A 6,946-nucleotide genomic window follows, 5' to 3' on the forward strand; every position below is an offset into this window, starting at 1 on the left:
AGAGGTTAAAGCCAGGAGCAGATAAAATGCATCCCTCCCCAAAGCTGCTATTTTAGGCACCCAGGTAGAAACCAGTTACAGAAATACACTCAAGCAGTGTACAATATGGACACTCTATTTGAAGCTTTGGTATATTCATTCCTGTATTCCTTTGACTTTACTAATTATTTGTATTACCTTTCTTATCAATCTCATCCCAGATATATAGGGATAGAACATAAAAACACCACATAGAACCAATAAAATAATAATGTGCACTAAAAAAGAATCCCTACTCTGCCCTTGTCCATTAAGAATCAGGCCTAGCAAAAATGCCTTCCAAGATTTCTGGAAAATTATTTGGTTTAGACTTTGATTATCAAAGGGGAAAGGTTACACAATTTATAGGACAGCCACCAGAACACCTCGGTGTACTTCTGCTGCTCAAATCAGGCAAGCAGATGATACAGGAACTTAATGACATGAACAATTATGAAAGGGCACACAATTTGTTTTGTTTTTTCAGGAACGCCAGTGCCTTAGCAATTATTTGAAAATACTGCAGCTCTTTCAGATCAAGCTGAAGCAGAAATGGAGAGAACATTCTTTGAGACTGGTGGTGGTGACAAATTTTTGTTACAATCAATTTTTTTTTGTCCTTTGCTAACTACAATCAAGAGTTGTCTCACTGTGTCACATCCCGATTTACACGAAAAGGTGTCCTTACAAAACAGCAGCCTCAACTAATCAACCCCCCCACCAGCACTATTTGTCCTAATGGTTTGTTCAATCAATGGTACAATGCCCTTTAAACAAGCTCTGCCAGATAAGTCAAGGGCAGTAGTTACTGAATCTTACATCAAAGACAGGCTTATGTGTAGGACCCCAGGACAAGGATTTTTAAGCCACAGATAAATCACAATGTTTGTGGAATTAAAGCAGGGGGAAGGGTGAGGGAAGCTGTCCTAGTTATAAACTTATTTAGAAATGTCATTTTAACACAGGTATTGTTGCAAGACTATTCTCAATTTTAAAATAGCAGTGTTAACAGATAGTTTAGCTCTGATTTCCTCTAATTGTAGCCTGAAGACAACAAATATTTGTAGCTGGGTTTTTCGTAAATGAGATTCCACCATTAGTCACCATATCCTGGAAGCAAGCACATTTTCAAAGATTAACATGTGGGATACTTTCTGTTAATGTATATCAACTTGGTTACAAAAGCTGACATAGCTGTCATTCAAAAACAATTAAAACATCTCTGTTTTTTCCTACAAATTTGAGGCTTACTCCATAGACAAAAAATATAAAGATTTTCCCCCCACGGGGTTGGACTAGATGACCCTGGGGGTCCCTTCCAACTCTATGATTTTATGATTTAACATAACCTAGAAAAAGTGGCCTCTAAAAAGAACAAAAGCTTTATCTCTGTTTAACTCTGCTTAGGAGGGATTTGGATGTTTGCTTCCTATCACTCAAAACAAACATGGGTCTCTCAGAGACATGACCTTTGTTCATATTTTGCAATTAAGTTAAAAAAAAAAAAAGCATTGATTCAGATCTACTTTTTGGCAAATATTCTCACACAACATGATCATGTCTTATCTGCATCAAAAGATGCTTCCAGTCAGTTCAATGAAACCCATGTGGGGCTAGTCTCGTGCATCCACTTCTTTTATGCACATATAGACACCTGCTTCTGCACACATATCTCCCTTGTAGGACTAGCCTAATATATATAGAAATACTTACACATTATGAAGCACTGATCTATTTCTGGAAAATGATTTACTTTATTTATTTATTTGTTTGATTTATATCCCGCCCTACCCCACCAAGGCGGGCTGAGGGCGGCTTACAATACAATACTTTATTTTTTGTTACCATAGATAAGTCGCAATTGATACACAGGCAAAAGTCATTAGCCCATCTATAAATAAAGCCACAAAAACTGTTTTCAATAGTACACACGTAAGTAATAAGGCTTAACTAGCTGCTTCCTTGTTTCATTTCAATTCAAAGATAGTTGGTTCCTGACTGGGATTCTACTGCCTGGTTGCTGATATTAAGTTGTTTATTCTCACCCTTCATTATGGAGGATCATGAATGGGTCCTAGCTACTTCCCAGAATAGAACACAGGTTTGCCAAGTGAGGATGAGAAGCAGGCGGGGGACTTACCAGGAGATTCTGGGAGAGGAGAGGGATCTCTGAAGTGAGTTCCAAGAGAGCTGCTGTCACATTTAAAGGGACAGTGTTCTTTTAAATGCTTTCCTTCCATTACAAATAAGAGAAGATAGGAGCACCTTCTTTTGGTGCTTCTAGAATTGGACCCCCGGTTCAATCTTTTTGAAACTGGAAGGTAGGGGGTTTGAGGAATGGCACCAGCAGCTATGCAGAAACTTTGGTGCCTCTACCTCAAAAAAACACCCTTGACCCCGAGCCCCAGATACCCACAGATTGATTATTCATTATATCCTATGAGGACTGGTCTCCATTGGGTATAACAGAGTGCCCAGCAGGCATTCAATCCCTACCCCGCTGTTAGCCCTGAAGCTCCAAACCAGGGGCTCCCCTGCCTCCAACTGGAGATTGACAAATAAGGGAAATGAACATGGTGAAGTTGGGGACCTGGGGATAACCATGTCAAAAGATATTTTCAAATATATTCAATTTTACAGCAAACTATTATTATATGGATCAAAATCAGTAAACGTCAAAGCATGGCATACAGCTTAATAAGCACTCATAGCAGCATCAATAACATAGATTTCAATTACAAATATACATGTAATAAGTCACAAACTCAATTGCTAGTATGCATACAAAGAGTTCATTAGCAATGGCCAGAAAAATTTCTTCAGTACTATGAGTACTAAGAAGGTGCTAGCAATTCTTTCCAGAATGGTAGTAGATTGAAAGTGACATGCTTCCGGTATTGTAGGCGTTTCACTAGCATCCTTTGTCTGACAAATTACTCGATTATTCTGGAACCAGTGCTCAATACAATACTAGAGCAAGAATCAGTAGTCAATTTCACATTAGGCACAGATGGTTCTCCCATGAGGCAATGAAGCTGCAATTAATTAGTACCCCTGGAACCAGTGCTCAATGGAATATAGGTGCAAAAGTCACAGGAGAACTGCTTGTGCCTAGTGAGCAACTAACTGGAAGCGTGTCGCTTTCAATTTACTACCATTCTGAAGAAAATTGCTAGCACCTTCTGAGTACTCAAAGTACTGACAAAATTTTTCTGGCCATTGCTAGTGGACTCTTTGTATGCATACTAGCAATTGGGTTTGTGACTAATTACATGTATATTTATAATTTGAATCTATGTTATTGACACTGTTATGAGTGTTCATTAAACTGTATGCCATGCTTTGAAGTTTACTGATTTTGATATATATAATAATAGAATGTTTGCTGTAAAATTGAGTATATTTGAAAATATCTTTTGACAGTTATCCCCAAGACCTCCAACTGGAGATTGGCAACCCTATCAGGAATGAAGGCTTTACACAGATGAGTACATATGTGATATATTATATAGTAATACAAAGAATCACATATTGTGTCATTGGGCTGAACATATGAAATGGGCTGATACAGATATATAAACCATTGTAATATTAATTTTTAAAATTTCAGTAAAAATGCTCCTTTTGCTTTACTCACAGATCAAAGGAGCAGATTTGTGTTCCTGTAGAACTGCAGACATACACTGCTGCAGTAAACTAAGAGTAAGACTGCCACTGGAATCCACCAGTAATGGAATTCAGTAATGGAATTTTCTGATTTGACTTTGTCAATTTAGATTATTATTCAAAAAATGAATGCAGCCAAAATCATTATTTTCTGTTGTAATGGTTAAATGCTAATTAACACTAATCCCTGATTAATGCTTTTGTCAAATCTACAAAGCTTCTGTGATTACCAGCCTCAGACACTAAAGGAACAATAACAATATTATCAAAAGTTTAGTGTATTCTATGTAACATAAAGCAAAGTCACAATAATTTAGGAAACAGAACATCCCAATGCATTAAGTTGCTCACAGTGACTTAAAGTTTGGAGACTTGAATTTCTTGGCGTTCATACCCTTGTATCTGAAATTGATTACTTGATGCTTGAAGGGCACACAATTTAGGAGTAGAAAAAGAATGGAAAATAAAAGGACATTGGGCAATCTTTGATAATGATTAAGTATAAGTGGGGGGAAGATATGAACTTTGGTTCTTATTAATTAGGGGTACCTTTTAAAATGATGTTTTGAATTTAGTACACCGGCGGGGGCCAAGTAAAGGGGGGAGGGGGAGGTAGAAAGTAATATATGGGATTAAAAAAAGTAGTTATTAATGATATAAGAAATTGAATATATTGCCATGTTACTAATAAAAATTGATTGAAATAACATAATCAGACTTTTTCAGAGAGGTAACAGTGGGTGTTTAAGGCAACAAAAACAAACAAACAAAAGCCCTGGGCCATGTAAAAACTTAACAAATTTTCTGGGGCGTAAGAACTGAGCTAGGAATTGTACATGTGTTGTTGCTGATCTTTATATGTGACTTACAGTTTTCATGCTGTCAATGAAAAGCTAACTCATGCCCTCCTCTGTTCAGAATTTGTAACTGCAGTTTCTGCCTTCTGAAGTACACAAAGCATAAATGATTAATTGTATGCAATTTACTTCAGCTACATCTGCCTGAAATAATTATCATGTGATTTTGGACATAAGAAGACATATCATGTTTATTTAAAGGGAAGATGATCCTGTCCACCCCCCCTAAAAATGTTACGGACACAAAAAATATTATCAGACATTTATTCGTTTAACTCTTTTATGCCCCATCTTTCTCACCAATGGTGACCCAAGACAACAAACACTATTCTCCTCGACTCCATTTAAACCTTACAACAATCCTGTGAGGTAGGTTAGACTGAAAAAGTGTGACTGGCTCAGGATCAACATTCCATGGTATGAGTGAGGAACTGAACACTGGTCTCCCAGATATTAGTCAAACACTTCTACACCACACTGGCTCTAATTTGTACCCTAATGTAAGACAACTCCCCTCCCCCCCCCACTTTAAACCAGTTTGTTGTAGAGGTTAAGAGTGTGGACTCTAATCTGGGAGAACCTGGTTTAATTCTCACTCCTCCACATGCAGCTGCTGGCCAATCTTGGGTCAGTCACAGTTCTCTCAGAGCTTTTCTCTCAAGAGTTCTTAGTCAGAGCTATCTTAGCTCCACCTATCTCACAGGGTGTTTGTTATAGGGAGAGGAAGACTGCAAGAAGCTCTGAGTGAAGGGTGGGATATAAGTCCAATCTCTTCTTCTTAATGGCATAACTGGAAAAAACATAGTTATATAGTTTGACTCCAGTTTTCTGGGTTATATCCCTGAGGATGCCAGTCACAGTTGCTGGTGAAACATCAAGTCTCACAATGCCAAGACCACAGCCATACAGCCTGGAAAATTTACAACTAATAGTTATAATCTGCTGTTCCATATTTTCACAATCTGTTCAAATATGCAAGAGGTAGCATTAAGATGGTGTTATGTTTTAAAAGTCTGCATTATGTAATATCTGCAATTACCTTGCAACTCTCAAATACAGTTATCCACCCTCCCCCAAAATCTCATATTGAGTGATTAATTTTACCAGCTTGCCCATTAGTTTCCATGTTTCAGAAATACTATTAGAAAGGCAAGGTGGGTGATAAAAAACATATGACTGTCATAATTTTCCCTGAACATGCTCTTGCTCCAAGACTGCAGAGCAAGGAGAAATATCATCATATGCAATTTATCTTAAACCACAAGGTGTAGAATAGGGGTGGCCAACGGTAGCTCTCCAGAAGTTTTTTGCCTACAACTCCCATCAACCCCAGCTATTGGCCATGCTGGCTGGGGCTGATGGGAGTGGTAGGCAAAAAACATCTGGAGAGCTACCGTTGGCCACCCCTGGTGTAGAAGTCTACATCCGTGTTGGCTGAAAATCTGGGAGGACTAGGTAATGCCTTGGGAAAAATTTATTAAACATATAATGGAGGCAAATTAGCATATGATGAAATTGGGAATTGATGAGATGACATACGTATTTCCTGCACTATGTTTTCTCCCAGAACTAAACCCAAACAAATGGCAACCTAAGCTTGTTATTCCTGTTTTGTTCTTGCATCTGTCAAAGATCTTCATTATGCTGTTTGGTGTAGTAGTTAAGTGAGCGGACTCTTATCTGGGAGAACCGCGTTTGATTCCCCACTCCTCCACTTGCACCTGCTGGCATGGCCTTGGGTCAGCCATGGCTCTGGCAGAGGTTGTCCTTGAAAGGGCAGCTGCTGTGAGAGCCCTCTCCAGCCCCACCCACCTCACAGGGTGTCTGTTGTGGGGGAGGAAGGTAAAGGAGATTGTGAGCCGCTCTGAGACTCTTCGGAGTGGAGGGCGGGATATAAATCCAATATCTTCTTCTTCTGTTTGGTATCTTGATATTACTAGGGTTGCCAGGTCCGACTCAAGAATTATCTGGGGACTTTGGGGGTGGAGCCAGGAGCAGGGTATGACAAGCACAACTGAACTCCAAGGGGGTTCTGATCATCACATTTTAAAGGGACCACACATCTTTTAAATGCCTTCCTTCCCTCCATTTGGAAATAATGAAGGATGGGCACCTTCTTTTGGGGCTCATAGAATTGGACCCCCTGGTCCAATCTTTTTGAAACTTGGGAGGATATGTGTTTTAAGGAGAGGCACCAGATGCAATGCCGAAAATTTGGTGCTTCTGCCCTAAAAAAACCAGCCCCCTTCCTGAGCCCCATATACCCACAGATCAGTTCTCCATTATACCCTCTGGGAATCAGTCTCCATAGAGTATAATGGAGTGCCAGGTGGTCATCCAACCCCCCCCCCCCGCTTTCTGATAACCCTGAGGTGGGGGGAGGGCCTCCAAACCGGGAGATCCCC

Source organism: Heteronotia binoei, chromosome 9 (genome assembly GCF_032191835.1).
Source record: "Heteronotia binoei isolate CCM8104 ecotype False Entrance Well chromosome 9, APGP_CSIRO_Hbin_v1, whole genome shotgun sequence".
In the NCBI taxonomy this organism is placed as follows: Eukaryota; Metazoa; Chordata; class Lepidosauria; order Squamata; family Gekkonidae; genus Heteronotia; species Heteronotia binoei.